Source organism: Hordeum vulgare, chromosome 7H (genome assembly GCF_904849725.1).
Source record: "Hordeum vulgare subsp. vulgare chromosome 7H, MorexV3_pseudomolecules_assembly, whole genome shotgun sequence".
NCBI classification, from domain to species: domain Eukaryota; kingdom Viridiplantae; phylum Streptophyta; class Magnoliopsida; order Poales; family Poaceae; genus Hordeum; species Hordeum vulgare.
Window position 1 is genome coordinate 254,951,849 of NC_058524.1, and position 16,296 is coordinate 254,968,144.

Below are 16,296 nucleotides of genomic sequence, written 5' to 3' on the forward strand. Positions count from 1 at the left end.
AATTCAGAGTTCTGCTATGTTCCGGCCTCTCAGTCTGGCGAAGAGGGATACCTCAGTGGGGACCCACTTCTGCAGTCCACCGTTGAGATGCTAGAGAACAGAGATAGGGATGCTCGTGCTCTCCGCATGGAGCTTTACGCTACCCGTGCCCGCCTGTGGCCAGCTTTGACGCAGCTGGCACCGGTGGTCCAGACAGGGTATGGAGAGATGGAGATGCTGAACCCTGTTAGGACCCATCTTCCATCCCACGTTGACTGGCCAGCTATAGGAGGAGTCACACCTCTTCGGGGACCCCTCTTACCACCAGTCAGGGGACCAAGGCCACATCCGTGTCCCTATGGATCCCAGGGATCTCAGGCTAGAGTGTTTCCTGATCCACAGGTTGAGCTTCCAGGTCATGGAGGTAATCTCTATGATATGTTCTATGCGGATGCCTGAGCTGTGAGCGGAAGGATAGTTTGGTAGTAGCCGTACGTTCACAGTCCTGCGTGACTTGTGGAGTATGGTAGTAATGTGAAACGAATTCCGGAGGCCTAGATAAATAATGTATAGGAAGCTTATAAGCCTCTGATGAGTAGTTCCACCATTTCAGTAGTTTGCTCTTCGAGTAAGTTTGTACTGAACTATGTAAGGGTGTGTATGAACCATGGTGTATATATAGCAGTTGCTTGTTACCATGTTGTTCGGATATTCATTTCCGCATTCGGTGTGTTCAGTACATTCTTAATCCATAGCTAGCAATGATATGTTGTTGGTCTAAGCTATGAGTTTGTTTGTCAGGATGGTGTTCACCAGGTTGAACCGTGCCCCAGCCCATGAGCAAGGTGAGGGTAGTCAAGCGTCGAAGGAAGACCTGCCTCACCCACCTTCTCTGGTAGAAGTGATGCTTGAGGCAGAAAGAAACAAAAGGGAGACCAACCGACTGCTAGAGCGTACTGAGCAGAATACGGTTCGATAGCCTAGGAATGCTGCAGTATCCCTCAATGACTTTGTGAAGCTGAATCCTCCAAAGTTTCATCATTCCGTCGATCCCCTCGACGCTGATGACTGGCTATGCAGCATTTCACGCAAGATTCGCTCGGCAAATGTATCTGAAGCCGACAAGGTGACCTTCGTGACGTATTTCCTGGAGGGACCCGCCAATCTGTGGTGGGAGAATTTTGAAGCTATGCGTCCCGCTGAACCAGTGGCCACATGGGCAGACTTCAGTGCAACTTTTCGTCTGCACCATATTCCAGAGGGCCTGATGGACAGAAAGAGAGAGGAGTTCTGTGCCTTCACTCAGGGCAAGTTGTCTGTGGATGCCTATAGCCGCGAGTTCGGTAACCTCGCCCGCTATGCAACAGAGGAGGTGTCTACTGACGCCAAGAAGCAAGCAAGATTCCGTAAGGGTCTGAGCCCTGAGCTCCGTCGAGATCTGCGCCTCCATGAGTGTGCAAGCTTTCAAGCCCTGGTCAACAAAGCGATCAGTGCGGAGACTGGTCATACTGACTTCGAAGCCACAAGGAAGCACTCCCGTGACTTTGGCTCGTCTTCTGGTTCCGCGTTTCCAAAACGCAGGCTGTGGGTTCCAAACAGTTCTCTGCCGCCAAGATACACTCCGAGGCCATCCTACGTGGCGCCTCAGACGAATCAGGCCAACCCTCCAGCAAAAGCTTATGGTGGTCCAGCTAGCAATGCTGCACCACGTGCCAACCAGGTGATATGCTACAAGTGTGGAGAACCAGGGCATTATTCCCGTGAGTGTCCTCAGAATGTGGGTGCCAAGCAACCCGGACAGTCTGTCGGGAAGGCCAAGTCGGGCAAAGCATTTTATGTGAAGCCAACTCCTGCACGTGGCCATGTGAACTATGTGTCAGCAGAAGAAGCTGCAGAGGATCTCGACGTCATGCTGGGTACGCTTCTTGTTAATCATCACCCAGCGTCCGTTCTCTTTGACACTGGGTCTTCTCATTCCTTCATTTCAGAAAGTTATACACAGTTGCATAACATGTCATTTTGTGATATGCCAATCCCATTGGTTGTCCAAACCCCTGGTAGCAAATGGCAAACCTCTAGGATAACCTATGACAATGAAATTCTAGTAGACAGGCTAGTTTTTCTAGCCTCATTGATAGCATTGAAATATTCGGATATTAATATCATCTTGGGCATGGACTGGATGTCAGCTCACTATGCCAAGATTGATACCCACTCTAGAAATGTCCAGCTTACCCATCCCTCGGGTGAGATAGTAAATGTCTCTACTCGAGTTGCCAAATGCCAGCTCTATTCCCTAAATGCCAACCCTCTTCCGGAACTTGAAGACATTCCGGTAGTCCGTGACTTCCCGGATGTTTTTCCAGAGGAACTGCCAGGAATTCCACCTGACAGAGATGTAGAGTTTGTGATAGATCTTGTTCCGGGAACTGTCCCAATAGCCAGAAGACCTTATAAGATGGCACCCCTGGAGCTAGCCGAACTTAAGAAGCAATTAGATGAGGCCTTGAACAAGGGTTTCATTCGTCCTAGCTCTTCTCCTTGGGCTTGTACCGTCCTCTTCGTCAAGAAGAAAGACGGAACGGATCGGATGGTTGTAGATTACCGACCAGTTAACCTGGTCACCATAAAGAACAAGTATCCGCTCCCCAGGATCAACGATCTATACGATCAGCTCGCTGGATCCTCAGTCTTCTCCAAAATGGATTTGAGGTTGGGATACCATCAAATCAAGATTAAGAACGGGGACATTCCAAAAACGGCCTTTGTTACTCGTTATGGCCAATATGAGTACACCGTTATGTCCTTCGGTTTAACCAATGCCCCAGCCACCTTCTCTCGGCTGATGAATTCAATCTTTATGGAGTATTTGGATAAATTCGTCGTAGTATACCTCGATGATATTCTCATCTACTCCAAGAATGAACAAGAACATGCCGAGCATCTAAGGCTGGTATTGATGAAACTTCGAGAGCATCGCCTTTATGCCAAATTTTCAAAATGTGAATTCTGGTAACCAGAAGTGACCTATCTAGGCCACGTAATCTCTGGTAAGGGTATTGCTGTCAATCCCGAGAGAGTTCAAGCTGTCCTTGATTGGACTCAACCTGAATCGGTTAAGCAAGTTAGGAGTTTTCTTGGTTTAGCGAGCTATTGTCGCCGCTTCGTCGAGAATTTCTCCAAGGTTGCAAAGCCTCCGACTGAACTCCTCAAGAAGGATAAAAAGTTCGAGTGGACACCACAGTGTGAGCATACTTTTGAGGAACTGAAAAGACGCCTGACTTCCGCACCTGTCTTGCTACCACCAGATTTTTCTAAGGACTTTGTTATCTATTGCGATGCCTCGCGACAAGGATTAGGTTGCATTCTCATGCAAGATCGTCATGTGATCGGATACGCATCTCGCCAGTTGCGCCCACATGAGGATAATTATCCCACACATGACCTTGAGCTTGCAGCTGTGGTCCATGCACTAAAAACCTGGCGACATTACCTTCTGGGTAATCGTTGCGAAATATTCACTGATCACCAAAGTCTGAAATATATCTTCACCCAGCCGGATTTGAATCTCAGGCAAAGACGGTGGGTTGAGTTGATCTCGGATTAAGACTTAGGGATAACTTACACCCCGGGGAAGGCCAATGTTATGGCCGATGCACTAAGTCGTAAATCTTATTGTAACAATCTGATGCTACAACAAGGTCAACCACTTCTCCATGAGGACTTTCGGAAGTTGAATCTTCATATTGTTCCTCAAGGATTCCTTTCTACCCTGGTGGCGAAGCCTACTCTTAAGGATCAAATTATATCTGGCCAAAAGCGTGACAAGGGTATATCAGGGATCAAGGAGAATATTTTTAGCGGAAACGCTAAAGAATTTTCCATGAATGATCAAGGTGTGGTATTCTTCCAGAATCGTTTAGTGGTTCCTAAGAACCCACATCTAAGGCAGTTAATTCTTAAGGAGGCTCATGATTCCCCTCTCACTATTCATCCCGGTAGTACTAAGATGTATCAGGACCTACGCCAGAGGTTCTGGTGGACTAGGATGAAGAGAGAAATTGCTGAGTTCGTTGCTAACTGCGACGTTTGTCGTCGAGTTAAAGCAGAACATCAAAGGCCTGCTGGCACCCTTCAACCTTTAGTTATTCCTGAATGGAAATGGGATAAAGTTAGCATGGATTTCATTACTGGATTTCCCAAGACCAGGAAAGGAAACAATGCTATCTTTGTGGTCATTGACCGTCTTTCCAAAGTGGCTCATTTTCTTCCTGTTCGTGAGAGTATAACAGCTAGCCAGCTAGCAGAGTTATATATCTCTCGAATAGTGTCTCTTCATGGTGTTCCCCTGGAAATTAACTCGGACCGTGGAAGTATCTTTACTTCTCGCTTCTGGGAAAGTTTTCAGAATGCCATGGGGACTCACTTATCATTTAGCACTGCTTTCCATCCCCAGTCAAGTGGTCAAGTAGAAAGAGTGAATCAAATCCTAGAAGATATGCTCCGAGCTTGTGTTATTTCGTTCGGTATGAATTGGGAGAAGTGCCTTCCATTCGCCGAATTCGCTTATAACAATAGTTATAAATCAAGCTTGGGCAAAGCCCCTTTTGAAGTTCTCTATGGACGAAGATGTCGAACACCTCTTAATTGGTCAGAAACCGGAGAGAGGCAACTCTTTGGCCCGGACATGATCCAGGATGCAGAAGAGCAGGTTCGCATTATTCGTGAAAAGTTGAAAACAGCCCAGTCTCGTCAAAAGAGCCAATATGATCGTCATCATAAGGCTGTGACCTTTGAAGTTGACGAGAAGGCTTACCTTCGGGTTACACCTTTGAAGGGTACCCATCGTTTCGGTATCAAGGGCAAGTTGGCTCCTCGTTACATTGGACCTTTTCGCATTCTTGCCAAACAAGGAGAAGTTGCGTACCAGTTGGAACTTCCTCCGCATCTTTCCAAAGTTCATGATGTTTTCCACGTCTTGCAACTCAGGCGTTGCTTTTCGGAACCCATCCGTGAAGTGGACCACGAAACGCTTGATCTCCAAGATAACCTTTCTTACCGAGAATACCCCGTGCGTATTCTTGATCAAGCTGAGCGTACCACTCGACGTCGAAACCTCAAGTTTCTTAAAGTTCAATGGTCAAATCTTTCTGAAAAGGAGGCAACTTGGGAAAGAGAGGATCGTCTCCGACTTGAATATCCTGCGTTATTCCCGACGACTTCTAAATCTCGGGACGAGATTCTTTTGAGTGGGGGTTAGTTGTCACATCCCTAAAACTTAAGCTAGATAGCATTGTGCTCATGTCTTCTTTGCATTTGCATCTAAGAAGTTTTAACAAAAACAACAAAGTGGCACAGGAAAAACTCAAAACCCTAGCCACCATTTCAATTAAAGGAAATTTCAAACTAGTTCAAAATCAATGAACCCAAAATGGCCTCAAGAAATGTTCAAACTTTCTGATAAACCATGAAAGTAAATGAGCATCAGAGAAAACTATTTTCTTGACACTTCAAGCATTTTAAATAAATGCAAAAGCCACTGGTTTCAAATCTAAAAATTTGAAAACAGAAGCTATAATTTTCCAAAAATGTTGAAAGTCTTGGAAATGAGTGGGGACATTATAACAAATATTTCATGAGGTTCAAAATAGTTTTTACTTTTTGTTTTGGAGCCCTGCAACGCCCGCAACGCCATCGTCTTCTTCCTCCGGCCGCCGGACATCTCCCGTCGATTCGTCGCCCCCAGGCCTTCCCCGAGCCGTCTGAGCTCTTCTCTGCACTCCCTGTGAGCATGCGGTGGTTTCCCCTAAGCTTTCCCCGTCGATCCCCTTCTCTAGCCCTAGTTTCACCGGAGGCCGACGAGCACCGCCGCTGCCGCTCGTCGCCGGTAGCCCTCCGATGTCCAGCTCGTCCTCCCGTGAGCACCAGAAGCTCCAGGACGACGCGTAGATGCCGTAGCAGCTAAGAACTAAGCGTGGATCCCCCTGATTCGAAGCCCCCGACGACGCCCGAGCTTCGGCCGCCGCTCCGGTTCGTCGCCGACGCCTCTTCCGGCGACCCTAGCCTCCCTAGTTGGTCCTGCCAGATCGGCCGCTTCGCGAGCTTGCTGTAGCTGCTATCCGCGTGCGATTTGGTGCTGTGCAGCGCCGTCTAGGTCGCCTCCGGCGAGCCCTCCGCCGCGGGTTTGGTCGCCGGCGACTACCCTCCGGTGGCCGTCGACGTGGCCGGCCATTAGGGCCTAATCGCCCTCCTCTGGGTCGCTGACAGAGGGCCCCACGCCTGGTCAAACCCCAATTAGGGGCTGGTCAGCGCGGGATTAGCCCAGAGAGGCTGACCAGTGGGGCCCCCCTGTCAGGTTTGACCTGCACAGGTCAGCTGACCTATTGACGTCAGCCTGATGCAATAAATAGAATTTCCAGTTTAAAACTAATTCAGGAAATTGCTAAAAGTTGTAAAAATCATAGAAATTAATCTGTAACTCCAATGAAAATAATTTATATATGAAAAAGTATCAGAAAAATTCAAGGATTCTGATTATGCTATTTCCAACTATGTTTGAGAAAGTTACAGAACCCTAAATTGTGAAATAAGGAATAATTCAATTCTTTTAATCACTTTATAAATGGAAATTGCAACAATATCCAAATTTCATTATAAATGCAATGATCATACACTGCCCTAGATGTAAATCAGTACCATAACATGACATTTCATGCATGTTAACATTAGGTTGATCTGAGCATCAGGTCGAATCAATTAAACCGGTATCCGGGAATACCCGTTTGAATTGCTATTCGAATGTGATTCAAATCAACTCTAAACCTAAAACATCTTGATTATAATAACTTATCACTTTGCATTCTCATGCCATGCTCATGCATCATTTTGATTGCATATGATTGTTATTGAATGTTGCCGTTCATTTCGGTAGGCTCCGCACCCCCGGATTCCACCGAATATCCGTCCGACGGATATCGTTCCTCCTCTGAGCAACAAGGCAAGCACCCCTTTTGATCATCCCGTTAACACCTATGTTCTTGCTCCTGCACCTATTTATTGCATTAGGATCAAATGCTTCAACTGCTTTTGCCACGATAGTTGGACCCACTTCCTTTGCATGACTTAACCTTGTCACAGTAAATAGCCGAACCTTGCAACCTAGCATACCTGGTAGTTGCTTGAGCTATGATGTGCCTTATCCTGCTATGCATGCTATGCTTAGAGTTGTGTATGGTCTGTCATCTAGGAGATGAACAGAAATATGGAATGTGTTCAGTGAGCAAAGGTCGTGTGTTGAACTTGATTTGGTAAAGGTACCGGTGAAAGCCTGTGTAGGAGTACATGGCGGGTTGTTTCATTGGAACCGTCCTTAGGAACTGAGTTCCGTGTATGTAATCCAAGACTAGATACTACCATATGATGGGCCCTGAAATATGACCCCGCTCGGCCTTTTAATCGCGTAGTACTCGGTCCAGGAGTTGCAAGTAGTTTCTGGTGTTTATAGTAATGCTGGAGGCCGTGCATGGTGCTGACCTGAGAGGTGGAACGTGATGCGGTAGGCAGTGGCACGGTGTACCAAGTGGCACCCGGATGGTGGGCTTGGGAACCCTGCGCACATCGTTTGAGGCCGTGGCGGAAACCTCGGCCGGACTTCCGTACGGGTTACTCTCAGATAGGCGATAAACCTGGACTAGGTACTAGTGTGGTTAACGGTCGTGGCCGACTCCCTCGCTGGGCTTCCGCTTGAAGGTTGCCGAGGTGCATGACGTGCACATGGCGATAAGTGGCGGAAGCGTGTGTGACGAAGTACACCCCTGCAGGGTTATGATCTATTCGAATAGCCGCGTCCGCGGATATGGACTACTTGGAGACATATGTTGTTCATAGATAACTTAAATGGCTACTCCTAAAATTGTCAAGATAAGCGTGAGTGTCGTGGACGGCATTTCCGTATGGAGACGGAATGATTCCACGATAGCGTATTGTTGTGGTGTTAGTGGACTCGTGTGCGAGAAATCAAGTTGTCCAAACTAATTTCAAAAAGCAAGTTCTCTAGCCACGAGTCAAATGCTGGCTTCCCGCATGAAACCCCACAATACCTTCTTGATACCTTGCATGAGTAGTTAGCTATCCTAAAGTCTTGCTGAGTACCTTCGTACTCATGTTTGCTTAATAATGTTGCAGAGGTTGCTAATGACCCTAACGGAGGGTTCTTCGTAGACATCGACGACGACGAGTAGCTGGTGTCCCAGCTACGACCTGGCCCTACGTCAGCTCTGTAGTATAGTCAGGCCATGTGCCTTCTAGTTGCTCTGTCTGTACCCAGACAGCTTATAACTCTTCTGCTGGCTTGTATTGTGTGACTGATATTATGGGTCATGAGACCCTTAATGTGTAATAATATGTGTGTGGCTCTTCCGAGCCTCTTCAATAAAGCTTGTATGTTTATGGTTATGTTGTGATGCCATCGATGTATCTATACATATCGGTATGCCATGCGTACATGTGTCTTACTTGATATGTATGGGGTTCGATTACCTAGTCGTGAACTTTAGTAGCACTCCTTACAAGGAAATGCCCCTTTGTGATCCAACGAGCCTTGGTAGTTCGCTACTGCTCCGGACGCATTGGTTGACCGGCATGTGTCCTTCTTAGCTGCTGTGTCTGTCCCCTTTGGGGAAATGTCACACGACGTAATGGAGTCCTTGTAGCTTGCTACGACTCGTCTACGTTCGTTGATGACCGACACCTGCTTTGTTGGGTCATGTATGCCTGTCCTTGTACGGAACTTCCACTTTGGTTTATGACTAGACATGTCGATCCGGGTTCTTTGACATTGGAATGCTAGCGACACGATCGCATACGTGAGTCAAAAGACGCAAACGGTCCCGGCTAAGGTAAGGCTGCAGCCGTGGAGTTAACCGTGCGTGAGACCACAAAGGGATGCGATGGGTTACAGGCTAGATTTCTATGGCTTAGGATCGGGGTCCCGACACCAAACAAATGTGGCTCTTCGCCCAAAGCATGGACCAGTTTAAGCAGGCGCTGAGGGTCATTACATCATCTTCGTCGGCCCCAGGGGGTTGATACCGAGGTAACAAGTCGTCGCAGCCCCGCAGCACCTGAACCAGTTGAACCCTATACACGGTGGGTGGCATCGGATTACCGCGGAACACGCGGTTGCCCGGTTCGATGATTTTGTCCTTGGCGACATCGATCAAGTCGCCGTCCACGAAGTGCAGGAGAGTGCATGGAATGTTGGCGGCGCCCAACGAAAACATCTAGGGCGTCAGGGATGCCCAGTCAAAGGCAAGGAGATGAAGTCATCGGCCGAGGCTTAGTTACCGTGATGGCGTCGAGCTCGGCTAATGTCGAGGCACCGCCAACGGCTGGCGTGCAAGTGAAGGAGGGGCCACTTGCTGCCGTGGTGCCGGCTGGTATATTCTTCCCACACACGGGTGCATTAAGCTCCAATACTTGCACCAATGCCGGAGGCACGTGCAATGCCGCCTCGACACCGATGCCGGCGCGTTGTGTGAGTTGTTGCCCGTGAAGCAGGGAATCGGGGGCGGCCCATGTTGGCCGCCCGCAATCCACCCCCGGAGCCCCTCAAGCAAGGAAGGCATTATGGCGGTGATCGTCGCTCCCAGTTGGTCTCGCACTTGCTCTTGTACTATCTCCGGAATCCGCATCACTTGTGCCTTGAGTTCTTTAACCACGCGCTCCTGGCTTTCTGATATGGTATTTCTCTCCTTTCGCGCAGCCTTATAGTATTTCGACCATTTCGTGGACAAGCCTTCGCCGGCCACACGACCAGCTGACGACGGCTTACTTAACTTATCCTTGTGTTTCATTATGTTCAACGCCCTATTTAAAGTGGTGTCCCAAGGGGCAGACGGGGAGCTCTGAGACCCCGTGCTACTTCTTTCGTTTTCCTGTGGAAGGAACGTGAACCATTTAGAAATTTGGCTTCATTAATTAGAATGCAACCATATGGAGCTAATTACGTGGGGGTGTATTCCTTACCAGAACACGCTCAAGCTCCTTCACCTTCGGATCCGTGGTAAGCTCCTTTGTTACCGGGTCCACCTTATACCGGGCCCTGACATAGTTCCTGGTCTGCTTTTCATTGTATTTATTGAAGAGGGGCGGTAGGCCTTGCTCGGCACGCTCCGCGTCCTCCTTGTCCCATTTAGATTCCGCCACTCTGTAACCGCCGGGACCGAGTTTGTGGACCCCTAAGTTCAAGTCCCGCATATCTTTCCCCCACTAACTTGATTCCGCGAATGCGTTGCTCTCGCACTTGATCTTGAACTCCAGGTAGTCAGCTTCGCTGATCAATGGATTTGTCTCCTTGATCTTCTCATAACTATGGCCTTTTAGAATCCTTCTCTTCACCGAGGCTCTCCAAGTAGCCAGGGCCGTGCTCATCTTCATGAGGGCGTCACTGTTCACATTATTCCCTGAGAGGCGTGTGTTTGCGATACTTGTATCGTTCGTGCAACTTCGTGAAGAGGAGGTTGCGCAAATTCCCTCGGTCGTGATGCCTTAGGTTCTCGGTGTTGATCGAGACGGTGCTCCGGAGAATGCACCTGAGTTGTGCCGCGTACCCACCTACTAATTCTTTGGGCGCCGTTGGATGCCCAATGGAGGACACTTGAGTAAATTCCTCCTTGACGGTGCCGAGCACGTTCGGGCGCCGGTCCTTCCGTTGCTTCTTCGGTTGGCTGCCATCTGTGTGTTCGCTGCCATCATAAGTGGTGGCATCCCCGGAGGCACCATCAATGGTGCCATCCCCGACCCCACTAGGGGTTGTGTAGTCGGGATCGGTGTCTTCCGCGGCGTCCTCATAGCGGTGAGGTTCTTCCTCCAGCTCCTGGGACATCTCCCAGAATGGCTTGCCCGAACCGCCGGCCTCATCGTTGTTGGCCATGTTCGCTCTAAATAGGAAAAAAGGCTATTAGAGTTATTGGATGAGATCAGGGTAGTATCTATTCTTCTCAGATTTAGAGGAAAACCGAGAATACAACCATTCCTTTTGTTACATTAATAGGAAACCTTGTTTTGCCCAAAAAGTGTCTAGTACAAGCTCAGTTAAATAATTACCTATTACCGTAATAAAAGGAATGCAGTCTAAATAATGTACACTGCAGATCACCTGCTACGACTAATAAGGACGTGCATGAAATACGATGAAGTTACTAGACAGTGGCATCATTCCCTCTAAAATCTGGTTAGGCCAAATTTAGGTTCCACCAAACCATAACATATATTTTAGGAAATGCTCTAACTTAGCAAAGCAGAACTCTTCAACATTTTTGGTGCAACATAGCACACCGAAATTTTTGTTTCGGTTGAGAATTGGGCACCTTCTAGGTCAAGAAAACTGGGCATGAACTTTGCTAATTTTCTTGACCTAGGAGTGCCCCATTCGCAACCGAAACAGAAATTAATCAACATTTCAGGAGAAAGGGGTAACTATTTGTCCCTGGACAAGCATCAGCCCTTGTGATGAAGTTCTTCAAAAGGAATTCTCGGCTAGCTGTACTAATCATCTATGCATGTAACTTGCTAAACCGTTGATGGCGTGCATTCCTACGCCCATCCATTTTGTCTAATGTAACTGTAGAATTTCATATAAATATAAAGTGGCATGAGCAAGAAAGGCTACTGAATGGTAATTAGATGACTGAAAGCTATATTCTCATCCCAAACTAATACAGAATATTTAGTAGCATATTTAGGCCTAGAACAAGGTGAGGGCATCAACGATATATCCACAGTGTGCACTCAAACTAAACCGCTATTTAATTTAGACTAGTTTGTCCTCGTGGAGATACTCAAACTGAATCACGATCTAAATGATTATATTTGTGAGTATATTGTCTGCATATGCAACAACTCCTAAATCCATTTTTTAGGGGGATATATACTCCCTACGTTGCTATATATAAGCCTTGTTAGAGATTTCTCAATTGACTACGTATAGAGCAAAATGAGTGGATCTATATATATACTCTAAAGCATGTCTATAAAAATTCATATCTAGTCTGTAGTGAAATTTCTAGAAAGACTTATATTTAGGAACATGAGGGAGTAGTAGGCTAGGTGATCAAGTCATCACACTCACATGTCAAGATTTTCAAGAGTAGTTTCTCATTTGAAATCTAGGGTTCAGTCTTCTTTTTATCTTGTAGCACATAATTCATACATTGTTTCAATTCAATCATATTTATTTTAAAAATAAGTAATCTACTATTGAAATTCCAAGGCATCATTTTGCATTTCGCACCGGGGCCTCAAATTCCTAGATACGGCCCTCAAAGTGCATAGATGAAAATGATATCGGAGAAATCGCACACAGTAGAGAGAGCATATATAGCAGCAACATGAGCAATCCGGCGTTCATTCTGCCTAATTAAGTTGAATGCTACTCTTAATTATGAGGGTTCTCTCTTGCTCAAAGTCTGTATGAGCATCTACCAAACCATATGATAAATATTTTCTTTGATGCATATATGGTGACCAAACGAAACCAAGCAGGCACAGATGTTGAGCATTACAAAAGCTAACCAAGCAGCCACAGAAATTTAGCATGCAAAGTGTGAGGTGTTGAGCTAGTACAGATTGATGCAATGAGCTCCATCGTGTACCAGTGGCCTATATATATCAGTACATTTTCAGGTACAGTCATATCCTCTGATTTTTATTTTATCTTTTGGAAGGGGATGGATTGATTACCTGAGGATGATGAGGTCGAAGAGGGTGGCCTGTTGATGAGTTCCTCGGTGGAGCGCTGGTCGCCGACCTGCTGCTTGGTCCTGGCCTCCTTCGTGCTGCAGTTCAGAGAGGAAACACACATCAGGGAGGAGAGGGGAGGACCAGGGCAGGGAGAGAGGGCGTCCGCCGTCGCCGCCGTCAGTCATCCATGGAGATATCCGAGGGAGAGGGGGCAGGGGAGCTCCAAGCAGAAGAGATGGAGAGAGAGATAGAGAGGAGAGGGGCCGCACCTCGACGCATTCCGCCAGCCGCCGCCACCGCTCCTCTATTGGTGACTCGTGAGATAGAGAGAGAGAGAGGTGCAGGAGAGGGTCCCTCCAACGGTCGCTATCGTGCCCACCTCGTCGACGTGCGCGGTCACCGGAGCTGGTTGGAGGGACGGGAGCTGGGAGGGAGGGGTGCACGGTGCGATCGATGCGGTTGGAGTGGAGATGCGGGGGAGAGACGAGTGAGGGGGAGGGAATGAGAGAAGGGGAAGGAGTACTACGGTGGAGTGTTAGCAATGGCGCACCTTTTAGGGGTGCGCCATAAAAATTAGTATATCAATGGCACACCTTTTAGGGGTGCGCCATAAGCACCGAGATAGCCATGGCGCACCTTCTCCTGGTGCGCCATTACTAACTTTTTTTTATTTTTTTGGATTTTTAGTTGCATGTAATAATTTTGGTTATCACTTTTTTACTCATAACTTTTTTATCACCTCCTTTCAACCCTTGGTTACATCCATGCAATAGCCGTTGTCATCACAAGTAGTAATCTTGTTTCTTTGTTTTCCCGTGTGCTTGTAATGTGGGGGTTGAGTTGACATCACAAGTTACTTTTTTTATTAATCTCTTCATGCAAAAATACCACTTCGTGCATTAGTTTTCCCAAGGAATTAAGTTATGTAAGAAATTTTTATATTTTTTTGCATGAATTTTAGTCTTATACCACTTTTTCAGGGAATTAAGTCATGTAAGAAATGGAATGGCCCAACGGTTTACACCTAACACATCCATAAAGCTCACGGACAGAGACACTTACAAAAAATCATGTTATGAGGTGCTATCACATTGTGCAAAGATTTAGAATTAGATGACATGGTTGAAATCAAGTGACATGAAATAACAATCATCCAAGATTGAGCTTGCCAGTGACACACACACGCGGCCGACACGTCGTGATTCGATCTTAGCTATCTTTTCACAATGATCTTCTTGCCCTTCTTTCTCGCGGTTGAATAATTTAGCACCAGAACCGCTTGAATTCTTCTCTTGAACGGACGTCCTTTAGGTAGGGTGGTCCTGCTTCTTCTTGTGGTGTGTGCTACTTCATCCTCGTCGTCATCTTCCATCTTCGGGTCGCCATACTTGTCGAAGTCTTGCTCATTGGCGACTCCATCCATTCCGATGATATTCCTTTTGCTTCTCCTCACGACAACACGACTGGGCTTTGACGGGTCAGTAATGAAGAAGCATTGGTCCACTTGGCAAGCCAGAACCCATGGCTCATTTTTCGCGGTGACGTTTGAGCCCGCGGTCTTGGATTTGGCTTCGTGTATAACCATGATGGTGAAATACCCGTCTTCTTTGAGGACGCTCTTGGCCCATCTGAGAGGGAACATCGGGACCTTCTCTCCAGCGTAGCTCGGCTCCTAGATCTCCTCGATCCTTCCATAGTATTTGTCCTTGTCGTTACTGGTGTAGGATTCCATCGTTACCCCGGAGTTCTGATAATCGCTCTTCATGTCCTTTTCCTCGGTGTAGAATGTGTAGCGTTGATATCGTAGGCCTCATAGTTCATCAGGTTGTGCTCGACGCCCTGTGACAAGGCAAATATGAGTTTTCCTTCCGCGGAAGAATCCTCATGTAAAGGGTATGACAGAAGCTTGTTCTTGAACCAACGCGTGAAACATGAGTTGTGCCCTATGATTATATCTCCGTCCGTCCTCTGTTGGCCTCGGTCATTGTACGTCTTCTCAATAAAGGTTTTGGGCTCTACCACCCAAGGATCGACCACGTCTATGTGTTGTAGCGCGACTTGGTTTGCTCTTTCAAAGTCAGCTAGTCGACCCTTGAAGTCGACATGCATTTCGCAGCGACCCTCGCGGTGACCCGATAAAGGCGAGCCTGCCGAGGTGCGTGCTGACGGGCAGACCAACGGGGTTCTTAATGCCTAGATAATTCATGCACAAGGAGATGCACTGTTCGGTCATAAAGCCTTGGGCTATGCTTCCATATGGAGATGCCCTGTTGGGAACGTATCCTTTGATGACACCATTCATCCTTTCGAACGGCATCATGCTGTGCAGGAACATCGGCCCGAGTTGGATGATATCCTCCACGATTTGGACCAGCAGATGCACCATAACGTCGAAGAATGTGGGCGGGAAGTACATCTCAAGCTCGCATAGTATCACCACGATCTCTTCCTGTAGCCTTCTGAGTTGCCTCACGCCAACCGACTTCCGAGAGATGACGTCGAAAAAGTTGCATAGGCCAAATAGCATTTCAGGAACGTGCGCGTCCATGATCCCATGGATTGCAACTCGAAGTATCTGCGTCGTCAGCACGTGACAGTCGTGAGACTTCATCCTGCTGAACTTCTGCTTCGCTGAGTCTAGGTATCTGCTTATGTTCCCCTCGTAACCGTAAGGAAGTTTTACTCCTACGAGGCAGGTGAAAAACTGTTCGATCTCCTTCTGACTTAGAGTGAAGCACGCGGGAGGGCAGTCATCTTCGATCTTCTTGGCCTTTTTGCCTTTGCGATGACTTTCTGTGTCCTTCACCTCATCATCATCATCATTAACATTAGGGCGTTTTGCGTGAAGCTCCTCCCTGATGCCCATTGATTGCAAGTCTGCCCTTGCTTTCGGCCCATCTTTGGTCCTCTCTGGCATGTTGAGCAGGGTACCAAGCAGACTCTCGCACACGTTCTTCGTGATATGCATGACATCAAGGCTGTGAGGCACACGGAAGATCTTCCAGTACGGCAAGTCCCAGAAAACAAACCTTGTTTTCCATACCTTCAGCAGCGGCCCTGGAGCCTTTCGCTTCTTTCCCGGTGGTGGGCACTCTTTCCAATTTTTCAACAGCTCGTCTATTTCCTCGCCGCTCCTCGTACGTGGGGGTCTTCGGGGTTCGGTTTCACCATCGAACAGATCCTTTCGTTTTCTCCATGCGTCATCATCGCGAAGCCACCTTTGATGTCCCATGAACACGTTTTTCGAAGACCCGAGATCTCTATCTAGCTAGCAATACGTTGTCTCATCCATGCACCTGACACATGCACAAAATCTGTGGACCACCTGCCCCGTGACATATCCGTAACCGAGATAGTCGTGCACGGTCGTGCACTGTCGTGAGCAGTGCGGCTCTCATAGGGAAATATTGTTTCGCTGTGGCGTCCCACGTATTGGCTAGCATTTTCCACAGCGTGTCTAGATCCTCTTTCAGCAGCCCCAGATACAGATTGATATTGTTCCCTGATTGTTTTGGCCCTTAAATTAGCATACTCATGTGAATGTACTTCCTCTTCATGCACATCCAGGGGGGAAGG